The 18,112-nt window shown below is 33.8% G+C and overlaps 1 protein-coding gene across 1 annotated transcript in view; it reads right to left on the bottom strand.

Annotated features, from left to right (window-relative positions):
• Positions 1 to 18,112, bottom strand: part of LOC115186351 (NACHT, LRR and PYD domains-containing protein 12-like) — a gene marked incomplete at both ends in the record, with an annotated part of 347,545 nt that overhangs the window by 18,798 nt on the left and 310,635 nt on the right. The window lies entirely within an intron of this gene.

Raw genomic sequence — 18,112 nt, 5'->3', positions numbered from 1 at the left:
CGCCGAACGCCGCCCGAAAAAGGAGAGGGGTCGACTTCGGCGGGAGTCGTGACAGCTATATATCTCCCTCACTCTCAAATGTGACCGACCGTCTCAATTTGGAAATTAACTAAATAACTACATGGTTTTTTTGTTGCAAAATGCTATGTATCTGCCTCTCAGAGAAATCAGTAGTACTGCTAGGTTTAACACAGTAATAATATATATCTGCCTCTCAGAGAAATAAGTAGTACTGCTAGGTTTAACACTGTATTAATATATATCTGCCTCACTCTCAGACAAATCAGTAGTACTGCTAGGTTTAACACAGTAATAATATATATCTGCCTCACTCTCAGAGAAATCAGTAGTACTGCTAGGTTTAACACAGTAATAATATATATCTGCCTCTCAGAGAAATCAGTAGTACTGCTAGGTGTAACACAGTAATAATATATATCTGTCTCTCAGAGAAATCAGTAGTACTGCTAGGTTTAACACAGTAATAATATATATCTGCCTCCCAGAGAAATCAGTAGTACTGCTAGGTTTTATACAGTAATAATATATATCTGCCTCTCAGAGAAATCAGTAGTACTGCTAGGTTTAATACAGTAATAATATGTATCTGCCTCTCAGAGAAATCAGTGGTACTGCTAGGTTTAATACAGTAATAATATATATCTGCCTCACTCTCAGAGAAATCAGTAGTACTGCTAGGTTTAACACAGTAATAATATATATCTGCCTCACTCTCAGAGAAATCAGTAGTACTGCTAGGTTTAACACAGTAATAATATATATCTGCCTCTCAGAGAAATCAGTAGTACTGCTAGGTGTAACACAGTAATAATATATATCTGTCTCTCAGAGAAATCAGTAGTACTGCTAGGTTTAACACAGTAATAATATATATCTGCCTCACTCTCAGACAAATCAGTAGTACTGCTAGGTTTAACATAGTAATAATATATATCTGCCTCTCAGAGAAATCAGTAGTACTGCTAGGTTTAATACAGTAATAATATGTATCTGCCTCTCAGAGAAATCAGTAGTACTGCTAGGTTTAACACAGTAATAATATATATCTGCCTCTCAGAGAAATCAGTAGTACTGCTAGGTTTTATACAGTAATAATATATATCTGCCTCTCAGAGAAATCAGTAGTTCTGCTAGGTTTAATACAGTAATAATATATATCTGCCTCTCAGAGAAATCAGTAGTACTGCTAGGTTTAACACAGTAATAATATATATCTGCCTCACTCTCAGAGAAATCAGTAGTACTGCTAGGTTTAACACAGTAATAATATATATCTGCCTCACTCTCAGAGAAATCAGTAGTACTGCTAGGTTTAACACAGTAATAATATATATCTGCCTCTCAGAGAAATCAATAGTACTGCTAGGTTTAACACAGTAATAATATATATCTGCCTCACTCTCAGAGAAATCAGTAGTACTGCTAGGTTTTAGACAGTAATAATATATATCTGCCTCTCAGAGAAATCAGTAGTACTACTAGGTTTAACACAGTAATAATATATATCTGCCTCTCAGAGAAATCAGTAGTACTGCTAGGTTTAACACAGTAATAATATATATCTGCCTCACTCTCAGAGAAATCAGTAGTACTGCTAGGTTTAACACAGTAATAATATATATCTGCCTCACTCTCAGAGAAATCAGTAGTACTGCTAGGTTTAACACAGTAATAATATATATCTGCCTCACTCTCAGAGAAATCAGTAGTACTGCTAGGTTTAATACAGTAATAATATGTATCTGCCTCTCAGAGAAATCAGTAGTACTGCTAGGTTTAATACAGTAATAATATATATCTGCCTCACTCTCAGACAAATCAGTAGTACTGCTAGGTTTAAAACAGTAATAATATATATCTGCCTCACTCTCAGAGAAATCAGTAGTACTGCTAGGTTTAACACAGTAATAATATATATCTGCCTCTCAGAGAAATCAGTAGTACTGCTAGGTTTTATACAGTAATAATATATATCTGCCTCTCAGAGAAATCAGTAGTTCTGCTAGGTTTAATACAGTAATAATATATATCTGCCTCTCAGAGAAATCAGTAGTACTGCTAGGTTTAACACAGTAATAATATATATCTGCCTCACTCTCAGAGAAATCAGTAGTACTGCTAGGTTTAACACAGTAATAATATATATCTGCCTCACTCTCAGAGAAATCAGTAGTACTGCTAGGTTTAACACAGTAATAATATATATCTGCCTCTCAGAGAAATCAATAGTACTGCTAGGTTTAACACAGTAATAATATATATCTGCCTCACTCTCAGAGAAATCAGTAGTACTGCTAGGATTTAGACAGTAATAATATATATCTGCCTCTCAGAGAAATCAGTAGTACTACTAGGTTTAACACAGTAATAATATATATCTGCCTCTCAGAGAAATCAGTAGTACTGCTAGGTTTAACACAGTAATAATATATATCTGCCTCACTCTCAGAGAAATCAGTAGTACTGCTAGGTTTAACACAGTAATAATATATATCTGCCTCACTCTCAGAGAAATCAGTAGTACTGCTAGGTTTAACACAGTAATAATATATATCTGCCTCACTCTCAGAGAAATCAGTAGTACTGCTAGGTTTTAGACAGTAATAATATATATCTGCCTCTCAGAGAAATCAGTAGTACTGCTAGGTTTAATACAGTAATAATATATATCTGCCTCACTCTCAGAGAAATCAGTAGTACTGCTAGGTTTAACACAGTAATAATATATATCTGCCTCACTCTCAGAGAAATCAGTAGTACTGCTAGGTTTAATACAGTAATAATATATATCTGCCTCTCAGAGAAATCAGTAGTACTGCTAGGTTTAATACAGTAATAATATATATCTGCCTCTCAGAGAAATCAGTAGTACTGCTAGGTTTAATACAGTAATAATATATATCTGCCTCTCAGAGAAATCAGTAGTACTGCTAGGTTTAACACAGTAATTATATATATCTGCCTCACTCTCAGAGAAATCAGCAGTACTGCTAGGTTTAACACAGTAATAATATATATCTGCCTCTCAGAGAAATCAGTAGTACTGCTAGGTTTAACACAGTAATAATATATATCTGTCTCTCAGAGAAATCAGTAATACTGCTAGGTTTAACACAGTAATAACATATATCTGCCTCACTCTCAGAGAAATCAGTAGTACTGCTAGGTTTAACACAGTAATTATATATATCTGCCTCACTCTCAGAGAAATCAGTAGTACTGCTAGGTTTAACACAGTAATAATATATATCTGCCTCTCAGAGAAATCAGTAGTACTGCTAGGTGTAACACAGTAATAATATATATCTGTCTCTCAGAGAAATCAGTAGTACTGCTAGGTTTAACACAGTAATAATATATATCTGCCTCCCAGAGAAATCAGTAGTACTGCTAGGTTTTATACAGTAATAATATATATCTGCCTCTCAGAGAAATCAGTAGTACTGCTAGGTTTAATACAGTAATAATATGTATCTGCCTCTCAGAGAAATCAGTGGTACTGCTAGGTTTAATACAGTAATAATATATATCTGCCTCACTCTCAGAGAAATCAGTAGTACTGCTAGGTTTAACACAGTAATAATATATATCTGCCTCACTCTCAGAGAAATCAGTAGTACTGCTAGGTTTAACACAGTAATAATATATATCTGCCTCTCAGAGAAATCAGTAGTACTGCTAGGTGTAACACAGTAATAATATATATCTGTCTCTCAGAGAAATCAGTAGTACTGCTAGGTTTAACACAGTAATAATATATATCTGCCTCACTCTCAGAGAAATCAGTAGTACTGCTAGGATTTAGACAGTAATAATATATATCTGCCTCTCAGAGAAATCAGTAGTACTACTAGGTTTAACACAGTAATAATATATATCTGCCTCTCAGAGAAATCAGTAGTACTGCTAGGTTTAACACAGTAATAATATATATCTGCCTCTCAGAGAAATCAGTAGTACTGCTAGGTTTAATACAGTAATAATATATATCTGCCTCACTCTCAGACAAATCAGTAGTACTGCTAGGTTTAAAACAGTAATAATATATATCTGCCTCACACTCAGAGAAATCAGTAGTACTGCTAGGTTTAACACAGTAATAATATATATCTGCCTCTCAGAGAAATCAGTAGTACTGCTAGGTTTAACACAGTAATAATATATATCTGCCTCTCAGAGAAATCAGTAGTACTGCTAGGTTTTATACAGTAATAATATATATCTGCCTCTCAGAGAAATCAGTAGTTCTGCTAGGTTTAATACAGTAATAATATATATCTGCCTCTCAGAGAAATCAGTAGTACTGCTAGGTTTAACACAGTAATAATATATATCTGCCTCACTCTCAGAGAAATCAGTAGTACTGCTAGGTTTAACACAGTAATAATATATATCTGCCTCACTCTCAGAGAAATCAGTAGTACTGCTAGGTTTTAGACAGTAATAATATATATCTGCCTCTCAGAGAAATCAGTAGTACTACTAGGTTTAACACAGTAATAATATATATCTGCCTCTCAGAGAAATCAGTAGTACTGCTAGGTTTAACACAGTAATAATATATATCTGCCTCACTCTCAGAGAAATCAGTAGTACTGCTAGGTTTAACACAGTAATAATATATATCTGCCTCACTCTCAGAGAAATCAGTAGTACTGCTAGGTTTAACACAGTAATAATATATATCTGCCTCACTCTCAGAGAAATCAGTAGTACTGCTAGGTTTAATACAGTAATAATATATATCTGCCTCACTCTCAGACAAATCAGTAGTACTGCTAGGTTTAAAACAGTAATAATATATATCTGCCTCACTCTCAGAGAAATCAGTAGTACTGCTAGGTTTAACACAGTAATAATATATATCTGCCTCTCAGAGAAATCAGTAGTACTGCTAGGTTTTATACAGTAATAATATATATCTGCCTCTCAGAGAAATCAGTAGTTCTGCTAGGTTTAATACAGTAATAATATATATCTGCCTCTCAGAGAAATCAGTAGTACTGCTAGGTTTAACACAGTAATAATATATATCTGCCTCACTCTCAGAGAAATCAGTAGTACTGCTAGGTTTAACACAGTAATAATATATATCTGCCTCACTCTCAGAGAAATCAGTAGTACTGCTAGGTTTAACACAGTAATAATATATATCTGCCTCACTCTCAGAGAAATCAATAGTACTGCTAGGTTTTAGACAGTAATAATATATATCTGCCTCTCAGAGAAATCAGTAGTACTGCTAGGTTTAACACAGTAATAATATATATCTGCCTCACTCTCAGAGAAATCAGTAGTACTGCTAGGTTTAACACAGTAAAAATATATATCTGCCTCACTCTCAGAGAAATCGGTAGTACTGCTAGGTTTAACACAGTAATAATATATATCTGCCTCACACTCAGAGAAATCAGTAGTACTGCTAGGTTTAACACAGTAATAATATATATCTGCCTCACTCTCAGAGAGATCAGTAGTACTGCTAGGTTTAACACAGTGATAATATATATCTGCCTCTCAGAGAAATCAGTAGTACTGCTAGGTTTAATACAGTAATAATATATATCTGCCTCTCAGAGAAATCAGTAGTACTGCTAGGTTTAACACAGTAATAATATCTGCCTCACTCTCAGAGAAATCAGTAGTACTGCTAGGTTTAATACAGTAATAATATATATCTGCCTCACTCTCAGAGAGATCAGTAGTACTGCTAGGTTTTATACAGTAAGAATATATATCTGCCTCACTCTCAGAGAAATCAGTAGTACTGCTAGGTTTAACACAGTAATAATATACATCTGCCTCTCAGAGAAATCAGTAGTACTGCTAGGTTTAATACAGTAATAATATATATCTGCCTCTCAGAGAAATCAGTAGTACTGCTATGTTTAACACAGTAATAATATATATCTGCCTCTCAGAGAAATCAGTAGTACTGCTAGGTTTAATAAAGTAATAATATATGTCTGCCTCACTCTCAGAGAAATCAGTAGTACTGCTAGGTTTTATACAGTAATAATATATATCTGCCTCTCAGAGAAATCATTAGTACTGCTAGGTTTAACACAGTAATAATATATATCTGCCTCTCAGAGAAATCAGTAGTACTGCTAGGTTTAATAACACAGTAATAATATATATCTGCCTCACTCTCAGAGAAATCAGTAGTACTGCTAGGTTTAACACAGTAATAATATATATCTGCCTCACTCTCAGAGAAATCAGTAGTACTGCTAGGTTTAACACAGTAATAATATATATCTGCCTCACTCTCAGAGAAATCAGTAGTACTGCTAGGTTTAATACAGTATTAATATATATCTGCCTCTCAGAGAAATCAGTAGTACTGCTAGGTTTAATAACACAGTAATAATATATATCTGCCTCACTCTCAGAGAAATCAGTAGTACTGCTAGGTTTAACACAGTAATAATATATATCTGCCTCATACTCAGAGAAATCAGTAGTACTGCTAGGTTTAATACAGTAATAATATATATCTGCCTCACTCTCAGAGAAATCAGTAGTACTGCTAGGTTTAATACAGTAATAATATATATCTGCCTCTCAGAGAAATCAGTAGTACTGCTAGGTTTAACACAGTAATAATATATATCTATCTCTCAGAGAAATCAGTAGTACTGCTAGGTTTAACACAGTAATAATATATATCTGCCTCACTCTCAGAGAAATCAGTAGTACTGCTAGGTTTAATACAGTAATAATATATATCTGCCTCACTCTCAGAGAAATCAGTAGTACTGCTAGGTTTAACACAGTAATAATACATATCTGCCTCACTCTCAGAGAAATCAGTAGTTGCGCTAGGTTTAATACAGTAATAATATATATCTGCCTCTCAGAGAAATCAGTAGTACTGCTAGGTTTAATACAGTAATAATATATATCTGCCTCACTCTCAGAGAAATCAGTAGTACTGCTAGGATTTATACAGTAATAATATATATCTGCCTCTCAGAGAAATCAGTAGTACTGCTAGGTTTAACACAGTAATAATATATATATCTGCCTCACTCTCAGAGAAATCAGTAGTACTGCTAGGTTTAACACAGTAATAATATATATCTGCCTCTCAGAGAAATCAGTAGTACTGCTAGGTTTAACACAGTAATAATATATATCTGCCTCACAGAGAAATCAGTAGTACTGCTAGGTTTAACACAGTAATAATATATATCTGCCTCACTCTCAGAGAAATCAGTAGTACTGCTAGGTTTTATACAGTAATAATATATATCTGCCTCTCAGAGAAATCAGTAGTACTGCTAGGTTTAACACAGTAATAATATATATCTGTCTCACTCTCAGAGAAATCAGTAGTACTGCTAGGTTTAACACAGTAATAATATATATCTGCCTCACTCTCAGAGAAATCAGTAGTACTGCTAGGTTTAATACAGTAATAATATATATCTGCCTCTCAGAGAAATCAGTAGTACTGCTAGGTTTAACACAGTAATAATATATCTGCCTCACTCTCAGAGAGATCAGTAGTACTACTAGGTTTTATACAGTAATAATATATATCTGCCTCTCAGAGAAATCAGTAGTACTGCTAGGTTTAACACAGTAATAATATATATCTGCCTCTCAGAGAAATCAGTAGTACTGCTAGGTTTAACACAGTAATAATATATATCTGCCTCTCAGAGAAATCAGTAGTACTGCTAGGTTTAACACAGTAATAATATATATCTGCCTCACTCTCAGAGAAATCAGTAGTACTGCTAGGTTTAATACAGTAATAATATATATCTGCCTCTCAGAGAAATCAGTAGTACTGCTAGGTTTAATACAGTAATAATATATATCTGCCTCACTCTCAGAGAAATCAGTAGTACTGCTAGGTTTAACACAGTAATAATATATATCTGCCTCACTCTCAGAGAAATCAGTAGTACTGCTAGGTTTAACACAGTAATAATATATATCTGCCTCTCAGAGAAATCAGTAGTACTGCTAGGTTTAACAAAGTAATAATATATATCTGCCTCTCAGAGAAATCAGTAGTACTGCTAGGTTATACACAGTAATAATATATATCTGCCTCTCAGAGAAATCAGTAGTACTGCTAGATTTAATACAGTAATAATATATATCTGCCTCTCAGAGAAATCAGTAGTACTGCTAGGTTATACACAGTAATAATATATATCTGCCTCTCAGAGAAATCAGTAGTACTGCTAGGTTATACACAGTAATAATATATATCTGCCTCTCAGAGAAATCAGTAGTACTGCTAGATTTAATACAGTAATAATATATATCTGCCTCTCAGAGAAATCAGTAGTACTGCTAGGTTATACACAGTAATAATATATATCTGCCTCTCAGAGAAATCAGTAGTACTGCTAGGTTTAACACAGTAATAATATATATCTGCCTCTCAGAGAAATCAGTAGTACTGCTAGGTTTAACACAGTAATAATATATATCTGCCTCTCAGAGAAATCAGTAGTACTGCTAGGTTTAATACAGTAAAAATATATATCTGCCTCACTCTCAGAGAAATCAGTAGTACTGCTAGGTTTAACACAGTAATAATATATATCTGCCTCATACTCAGAGAAATCAGTAGTACTGCTAGGTTTAATACAGTAATAATATATATCTGCCTCACTCTCAGAGAAATCAGTAGTACTGCTAGGTTTAATACAGTAATAATATATATCTGCCTCACTCTCAGAGAAATCAGTAGTACTGCTAGGTTTAATACAGTAATAATATATATCTGCCTCACTCTCAGAGAAATCAGTAGTACTGCTAGGTTTAATACAGTAATAATATATATCTGCCTCTCAGAGAAATCAGTAGTACTGCTAGGTTTAACACAGTAATAATATATATCTATCTCTCAGAGAAATCAGTAGTACTGCTAGGTTTAACACAGTAATAATATATATCTGCCTCTCAGAGAAATCAGTAGTACTGCTAGGTTTAATACAGTAATAATATATATCTGCCTCACTCTCAGAGAAATCAGTAGTACTGCTAGGTTTTATACAGTAATAATATATATCTGCCTCTCAGAGAAATCAGTAGTGCTGCTAGGTTTTACACAGTAATAATATATATCTGCCTCACTCTCAGAGAAATCAGTAGTACTGCTAGGTTTAACACAGTAATAATATATATCTGCCTCTCAGAGAAATCAGTAGTACTGCTAGGTTTAACACAGTAATAATATATATCTGCCTCTCAGAGAAATCAGTAGTACTGCTAGGTTTAATACAGTAATAATATATATCTGCCTCACTCTCAGAGAAATCAGTAGTACTGCTAGGTTTTAAACAGTAATAATATATATCTGCCTCTCAGAGAAATCAGTAGTACTGCTAGGTTTAACACAGTAATAATATATATCTGCCTCTCTGAGAAATCAGTAGTGCTGCTAGGTTTTACACAGTAATAATATATATCTGCCTCACTCTCAGAGAAATCAGTAGTACTGCTAGGTTTAACACAGTAATAATATATATCTGCCTCTCAGAGAAATCAGTAGTACTGCTAGGTTTAACACAGTAATAATATATATCTGCCTCACACTCAGAGAAATCAGTAGTACTGCTAGGTTTAACACAGTAATAATATATATCTGCCTCTCAGAGAAATCAGTAGTACTGCTAGGTTTAACACAGTAATAATATATATCTGCCTCTCAGAGAAATCAGTAGTACTGCTAGGTTTAACACAGTAATAATATATATCTGCCTCACTCTCAGTGAAATCAGTAGTACTGCTAGGTTTAACACAGTAAAAATATATATCTGTCTCACTCTCAGAGAAATCAGTTGTACTGCTAGGTTTTACACAGTAATAATATATATCTGCCTCTCAGAGAAATCAGTAGTACTGCTAGGTTTAATACAGTAATAATATATATCTGCCTCTCAGAGAAATCAGTAGTACTGCTAGGTTTAACACAGTAATAATATATATCTGCCTCTCAGAGAAATCAGTAGTACTGCTAGGTTTAACACAGTAATAATATATATCTGCCTCTCAGAGAAATCAGTAGTACTGCTAGGTTTAATACAGTAATAATATATATCTGCCTCACTCTCAGAGAAATCAGTAGTACTGCTAGGTTTTACACAGTAATAATATATATCTGCCTCACTCTCAGAGAGATCAGTAGTACTGCTAGGTTTAACACAGTAATAATATATATATCTGCCTCATACTCAGAGAAATCAGTAGTACTACTAGGTTTAACACAGTAATAATATATATCTCAGAGAAATCAGTAGTACTGCTAGGTTTTATACAGTAATAATATATATCTGCCTCACTCTCAGAGAAATCATAGTACTGCTAGGTTTAATAGAGTAATAATATATATCTGCCTCACTCTCAGAGAAATCAGTAGTACTGCTAGGTTTTATACAGTAATAATATATATCTGCCTCTCAGAGAAATCAGTAGTGCTGCTAGGTTAAATACAGTAATAATATATATCTGCCTCACTCTCAGAGAAATCAGTAGTACTATTAGGTTTAACACAGTAATAATATATATCTGCCTCACTCTCAGAGAAATCAGTAGTACTGCTAGGTTTAACACAGTAATAATATCTGCCTCACTCTCAGAGAAATCAGTAGTACTGCTAGGTTTAATACAGTAATAATATATATCTGCCTCACTCTCAGAGAAATCAGTAGTACTGCTAGGTTTTACACAGTAATAATATATATATCTGCCTCATACTCAGAGAAATCAGTAGTACTACTAGGTTTAACACAGTAATAATATATATCTGCCTCTCAGAGAAATCAGTAGTACTGCTAGGTTTAACACAGTAATAATATATATCTCAGAGAAATCAGTAGTACTGCTAGGTTTTATACAGTAATAATATATATCTGCCTCACACTCAGAGAAATCATAGTACTGCTAGGTTTAATAGAGTAATAATATATATCTGCCTCACTCTCAGAGAAATCAGTAGTACTGCTAGGTTTTATACAGTAATAATATATATCTGCCTCTCAGAGAAATCAGTAGTACTGCTAGGTTAAATACAGTAATAATATATATCTGCCTCACTCTCAGAGAAATCAGTAGTACTATTAGGTTTAACACAGTAATAATATATATCTGCCTCACTCTCAGAGAAATCAGTTGTACTGCTAGGTTTAACACAGTAATAATATATATCTGCCTCACTCAGAGAAATCAGTAGTACTGCTAGGTTTAACACAGTAATAATATATATCTGCCTCTCAGGGAAATCAGTAGTACTGCTAGGTTTTATACAGTAATAATATAAATCTGCCTCTCAGAGAAATCAGTAGTACTGCTAGGTTTAATACAGTAATAATATATATCTGCCTCTCAGAGAAATCAGTAGTACTGCTAGTTTTAACACAGTAATAATATATATCTGCCTCACTCTCAGAGAAATCAGTAGTACTGCTAGGTTTAACACAGTAATAATATATATCTGCCTCACTCTCAGAGAAATCAGTAGTACTGCTAGGTTTAACACAGTAATAATATATATCTGCCTCTCAGAGAAATCAGTAGTACTGCTAGGTTTAATACAGTGATAATATATATCTGCCTCTCAGAGAAATCAGTAGTACTGCTAGGTTTAACACAGTAATAATATCTGCCTCACTCTCAGAGAAATCAGTAGTACTGCTAGGTTTAATACAGTAATAATATATATCTGCCTCACTCTCAGAGAAATCAGTAGTACTGCTAGGTTTAACACAGTAATAAAATATATCTGCCTCACTCTCAGAGAGATCAGTAGTACTATTAGGTTTAACACAGTAATAATATATATCTGCCTCACTCTCAGAGAAATCAGTAGTACTGCTAGGTTTAACATTCAGTAGTACTGCTCGGTTTAACACAGTAATAATATATATCTGCCTCACTCTCAGAGAGATCAGTAGTACTGCTAGGTTTAACACAGTAATAATATATATCTGCCTCTCAGAGAAATCAGTAGTACTGCTAGGTTTAATACAGTAATAATATATATCTGCCTCTCAGAGAAATCAGTAGTACTGCTAGGTTTAACACAGTAGTAATATCTGCCTTACTCTCAGAGAAATCAGTAGTACTGCTAGGTTTAATATAGTAATAATATATATCTGCCTCACTCTCAGAAAAATCAGTAGTACTGCTAGGTTTAACACAGTAATAATATATATCTGCCTCACTCTCAGAGAGATCAGTAGTACTGCTAGGTTTAACACAGTAATAATATACATCTGCCTCTCAGAGAAATCAGTAGTACTGCTAGGTTTAATACAGTAATAATATATATCTGCCTCACACTCAGAGAAATCAGTAGTACTGCTAGGTTTAACACAGTAATAATATATATCTGCCTCTCAGAGAAATCAGTAGTACTGCTAGGTTTAATAGAGTAATAATATATATCTGCCTCACTCTCAGAGAAATCAGTAGTACTGCTAGGTTAAATACAGTAATAATATATATCTGCCTCACTCTCAGAGAAATCAGTAGTACTACTAGGTTTAACACAGTAATAATATATATCTGCCTCACTCTCAGAGAAATCAGTTGTACTGCTAGGTTTAATACAGTAATAATATATATCTGCCTCTCAGAGAAATCAGTAGTACTGCTAGGTTTAACACAGTAATAATATATATCTGCCTCACTCTCAGAGAAATCAGAAGTACTGCAAGGTTTTATACAGTAATAATATATATCTCTCTCTCTCTGAGAAATCAGTAGTACTGCTAGGTTTAACACAGTAATAATATATATCTGCCTCAGTCTCAGAGAAATCAGTAGTACTGCTAGGTTTAACACAGTAATAATATATATCTGCCTCACTCTCAGAGAAATCAGTAGTACTGCTAGGTTTAACACAGTAATAATATATATCTGCCTCTTAGGGAAATCAGTAGTACTGCTAGGTTTTATACAGTAATAATATAAATCTGCCTCTCAGAGAAATCAGTAGTACTGCTAGGTTTAATACAGTAATAATATATATCTGCCTCTCAGAGAAATCAGTAGTACTGCTAGGTTTAATACAGTAATAATATATATCTGCCTCACTCTCAGAGAAATCAGTAGTACTGCTAGGTTTTATACAGTAATAATATATATCTGCCCCACTCTCAGAGAAATCAGTAGTACTGCAAGGTTTAATACAGTAATAATATATATCTGCCTCTCAGAGAAATCAGTAGTACTGCTAGGTTTAATACAGTAATAATATATATCTGCCTCTCAGAGAAATCAGTAGTACTGCTAGGTTTAACACAGTAATAATATATATCTGCCTCACTCTCAGAGAAATCAGTAGTACTGCTAGGTTTAACACAGTAATAATATATATCTGCCTCTCAGAGATATCAGTAGTACTGCCAGGTTTAACACAGTAATAATATATATCTGCCTCACTCTCAGAGAAATCAGTAGTACTGCTAGGTTTAACACAGTAATAATATATATCTGCCTCTCAGAGAAAACAGTAGTACTGCTAGGTTTAACACAGTAATAATATATATCTGCCTCACTCTCAGAGAAATCAGCAGTACTGCTAGGTTTAATACAGTAATAATATCTGCCTCTCAGAGAAATCAGTAGTACTGCTAGGTTTAACACAGTAATAATATATATCTGCCTCACTCTCAGAGAAATCAGTAGAACTGCTAGGTTTAACACAGTAATAATATATATCTGCCTCACTCTCAGAGAAATCAGTAGTACTGCTAGGTTTAATACAGTAATAATATATATCTGCCTCACTCTCAGAGAAATCAGTAGTACTGCTAGGTTTAACACAGTAATAATATATATCTGCCTCTCAGAGTAATCAGTAGTACTGCTAGGTTTAATACAGTAATAATATATATCTGCCTCACTCTCAGAGAAATCAGTAGTACTGCTAGGTTTAGCACTGTATTAATATATATCTGCCTCTCAGAGAAATCAGTAGTACTGCTAGGTTTAATACAGTAATAATATATATCTGCCTCACTCTCAGAGAAATCAGTAGTACTGCTAGGTTTAACACAGTAATAATATATATCTGCCTCACTCTCAGAGAAATCAGTAGTACTGCTAGGTTTAACACAGTAATAATATATATCTGCCTCACTCTCAGAGAAATCAGTAGTACTGCTAGGTTTAATACAGTAATAATATATATCTGCCTCTCAGAGAAATCAGTAGTACTGCTAGGTTTAACACAGTAATAATATATATCTGCCTCTCTCTCCGAGAAATCAGTAGTACTGCTAGGTTTAATACAGTAATAATATATATCTGCCTCACTCTCAGAGAAATCAGTAGTACTGCTAGGTTTATTACAGTAATAATATATATCTGCCTCACTCTCAGAGAAATCAGTGGTACTGCTAGGTTTAACACAGTAATAATATATATCTGCCTCTCAGAGAAATCAGTAGTACTGCTAGGTTTAATACAGTAATAATATCTGCCTCTCAGAGAAATCAGTAGTACTGCTAGGTTTAACACAGTAATAATATATATCTGCCTCACTCTCAGAGAAATCAGTAGTACTGCTAGGTTTAATACAGTAATAATATATATCTGCCTCACTCTCAGAGAAATCAGTAGTACTGCTAGGTTTAATACAGTAATAATATATATCTGCCTCTCAGAGTAATCAGTAGTACTGCTAGGTTTAATACAGTAATAATATATATCTGCCTCACTCTCAGAGAAATCAGTAGTACTGCTAGGTTTAGCACTGTATTAATATATATCTGCCTCTCAGAGAAATCAGTAGTACTGCTAGGTTTAATACAGTAATAATATATATCTGCCTCACTCTCAGAGAAATCAGTAGTACTGCTAGGTTTAACACAGTAATAATATATATCTGCCTCACTCTCAGAGAAATCAGTAGTACTGCTAGGTTTAATACAGTAATAATATATATCTGCCTCTCAGAGAAATCAGTAGTACTGCTAGGTTTAACACAGTAATAATATATATCTGCATCTCTCTCCGAGAAATCAGTAGTACTGCTAGGTTTAATACAGTAATAATATATATCTGCCTCACTCTCAGAGAAATCAGTAGTACTGCTAGGTTTATTACAGTAATAATATATATCTGCCTCACTCTCAGAGAAATCAGTAGTACTGCTAGGTTTAACACAGTAATAATATATATCTGCTTCTCAGAGAAATCAGTAGTACTGCTAGGTTTAACACAGTAATAATATATATCTGACTAACTCTCAGAGAAATCAGTAGTACTGCTAGGTTTAACACAGTAATAATATATATCTGCCTCTCAGAGAAATCAGTAGTACTGCTAGGTTTAACACAGTAATAATATATATCTGACTCTCATAGAAATCATTAGTATTGCTAGGTTTAACACAGTAATAATATATATCTGCCTCACTCTCAGAGAAATCAGTAGTACTGCTAGGTTTAATACAGTAATAATATATATCTGCCTCTCAGAGAAATCAGTAGTACTGCTAGGTTTAACACAGTAATAATATATATCTGCCTCACTCTCAGAGAAATCAGTAGTACTGCTAGGTTTAACACAGTAATAATATATATCTGCCTCTCAGAGATATCAGTAGTACTGCTAGGTTTAACACAGTAATAATATATATCTGCCTCACTCTCAGAGAAATCAGTAGTACTGCTAGGTTTAACACAGTAATAATATATATCTGCCTCACTCTCAGAGAAATCAGTAGTACTGCTAGGTTTAATACAGTAATAATATCTACCTCTCAGAGAAATCAGTAGTACTGCTAGGTTTTATACAGTAATAATATATATCTGCCTCACTCTCAGAGAAATCAGTAGTACTGCTAGGTTTAATACAGTAATAATATATATCTGCCTCTCAGAGAAATCAGTAGTACTGCTAGGTTTAATACAGTAATAATATATATCTGCCTCATTCTCAGAGAAATCAGTAGTACTGCTAGGTTTAATATAGTAATAATATATATCTGCCTCACTCTCAGAGAAATCAGTAGTACTGCTAGGTTTAATACAGTAATAATATATATCTGCCTCACTCTCAGAGAAATCAGTAGTACTGCTAGGTTTAACACAGTAATAATATATATCTGCCTCACTCTCAGAGAAATCAGTAGTACTGCTAGGTTTAATACAGTAATAATATATATCTGCCTCACTCTCAGAGAAATCAGTAGTACTGCTAGGTTTAACACAGTAATAATATATATCTGCCTCACTCTCAGAGAAATCGGTAGTACTGCTAGGTTTAACACAGTAATAATATATATCTGCCTCACTCTCAGAGAAATCAGTAGTACTGCTAGGTTTTACACAGTAATAATATATATCTGTCTCACTCTCAGAGAAATCAGTAGTACTGCTAGGTTTAACACAGTAATAATATATATCTGCCTCACTCTCAGAGAAATCAGTAGTACTGCTAGGTTTAATACAGTAATAATATCTGCCTCTCAGAGAAATCAGTAGTACTGCTAGGTTTAATACAGTAATAATATATAACTGCCTCTCAGAGAAATCAGTAGTACTGCTAGGTTTAACACAGTAATAATATATATCTGCCTCACTCTCAGAGAAATCAGTAGTACTGCTAGGTTTAATACAGTAATAATATATATCTGCCTCTCAGAGAAATCAGTAGTACTGCTAGGTTTAACACAGTAATAATATATATCTGCCTCTCAGAGAAATCAGTAGTACTGCTAGGTTTTATACAGTAATAATATATATCTGCCTCACTCTCAGAGAAATCAGTAGTACTGCTAGGTTTAATACAGTAATAATATATCTCTGCCTCTCAGAGAAATCAGTAGTACTGCTAGGTTTAATACAGTAATAATATATATCTGCCTCATTCTCTGAGAAATCAGTAGTACTGCTAGGTTTAATATAGTAATAATATATATCTGCCTCACTCTCAGAGAAATCAGTAGTACTGCTAGGTTTTATACAGTAATAATATATATCTGCCTCACTCTCAGAGAAATCAGTAGTACTGCTAGGTTTAACACAGTAATAATATATATCTGCCTCACTCTCAGAGAAATCAGTAGTACTGCTAGGTTTAATACAGTAATAATATATATCTGCCTAACTCTCAGAGAAATCAGTAGTACTGCTAGGTTTAATACAGTAATAATATATATCTGCCTCTCAGAGAAATCAGTAGTACTGCTAGGTTTAACACATTAATAATATATATCTGCCTCACTCTCAGAGAAATCAGTAGTACTGCTAGGTTTAATACAGTAATAATATATATCTGCCTCACTCTCAGAGAAATCAGTAGTACTGCTAGGTTTAACACAGTAATAATATATATCTGCCTCACTCTCAGAGAAATCAGTAGTACTACTAGGTTTAACACAGTAATAATATATATCTGCCTCTCAGAGATATCAGTAGTACTGCTAGGTTTAACACAGTAATAATATATATCTGCCTCTCAGAGAAATCAGTAGTACTGCTAGGTTTAACATAGTAATAATATATATCTGCCTCTCAGAGAAATCAGTAGTACTGCTAGGTTTAATACAGTAATAATATATATCTGCCTCACTCTCAGAGAAATCAGTAGTACTGCTAGGTTTAACACAGTAATAATATATATCTGCCTCACTCTCAGAGAAATCAGTAGTACTGCTAGGTTTAACACAGTAATAATATATATCTGCCTCTCAGAGAAATCAGTAGTACTGCTAGGTTTAACACAGTAATAATATATATCTGCCTCACTCTCAGAGAAATCAGTAGTACTGCTAGGTTTTATACAGTAATAATATATATCTGCCTCACTCTCAGAGAAATCAGTAGTACTGCTAGGTTTAACACAGTAATAATATATATCTGCCTCTCAGAGAAATCAGTAGTACTGCTAGGTTTAATATATATTATTAATGTATCTGCCTCTCAGAGATATCAGTAGTACTGCTAGGTTTTATACAGTATTAATATATATCAGACTCTCAGAGAAATCAGTAGTACTGCTAGGTTTAATACAGTAATAATATATATCTGCCTCTCGGAGAAATCAGTAGTACTGCTAGGTTTAATACAGTAATAATATATATCTCAGAGAAATCAGTAGTACTGCT

The sequence above is a fragment of the Salmo trutta genome, unplaced genomic scaffold, assembly GCF_901001165.1.
Source record: "Salmo trutta unplaced genomic scaffold, fSalTru1.1, whole genome shotgun sequence".
NCBI classification, from domain to species: Eukaryota; Metazoa; Chordata; class Actinopteri; order Salmoniformes; family Salmonidae; genus Salmo; species Salmo trutta.
The sequence above is the reverse complement of the archived record's forward strand: the minus strand, read 5'-3'. Positions and strand labels throughout refer to the sequence as shown.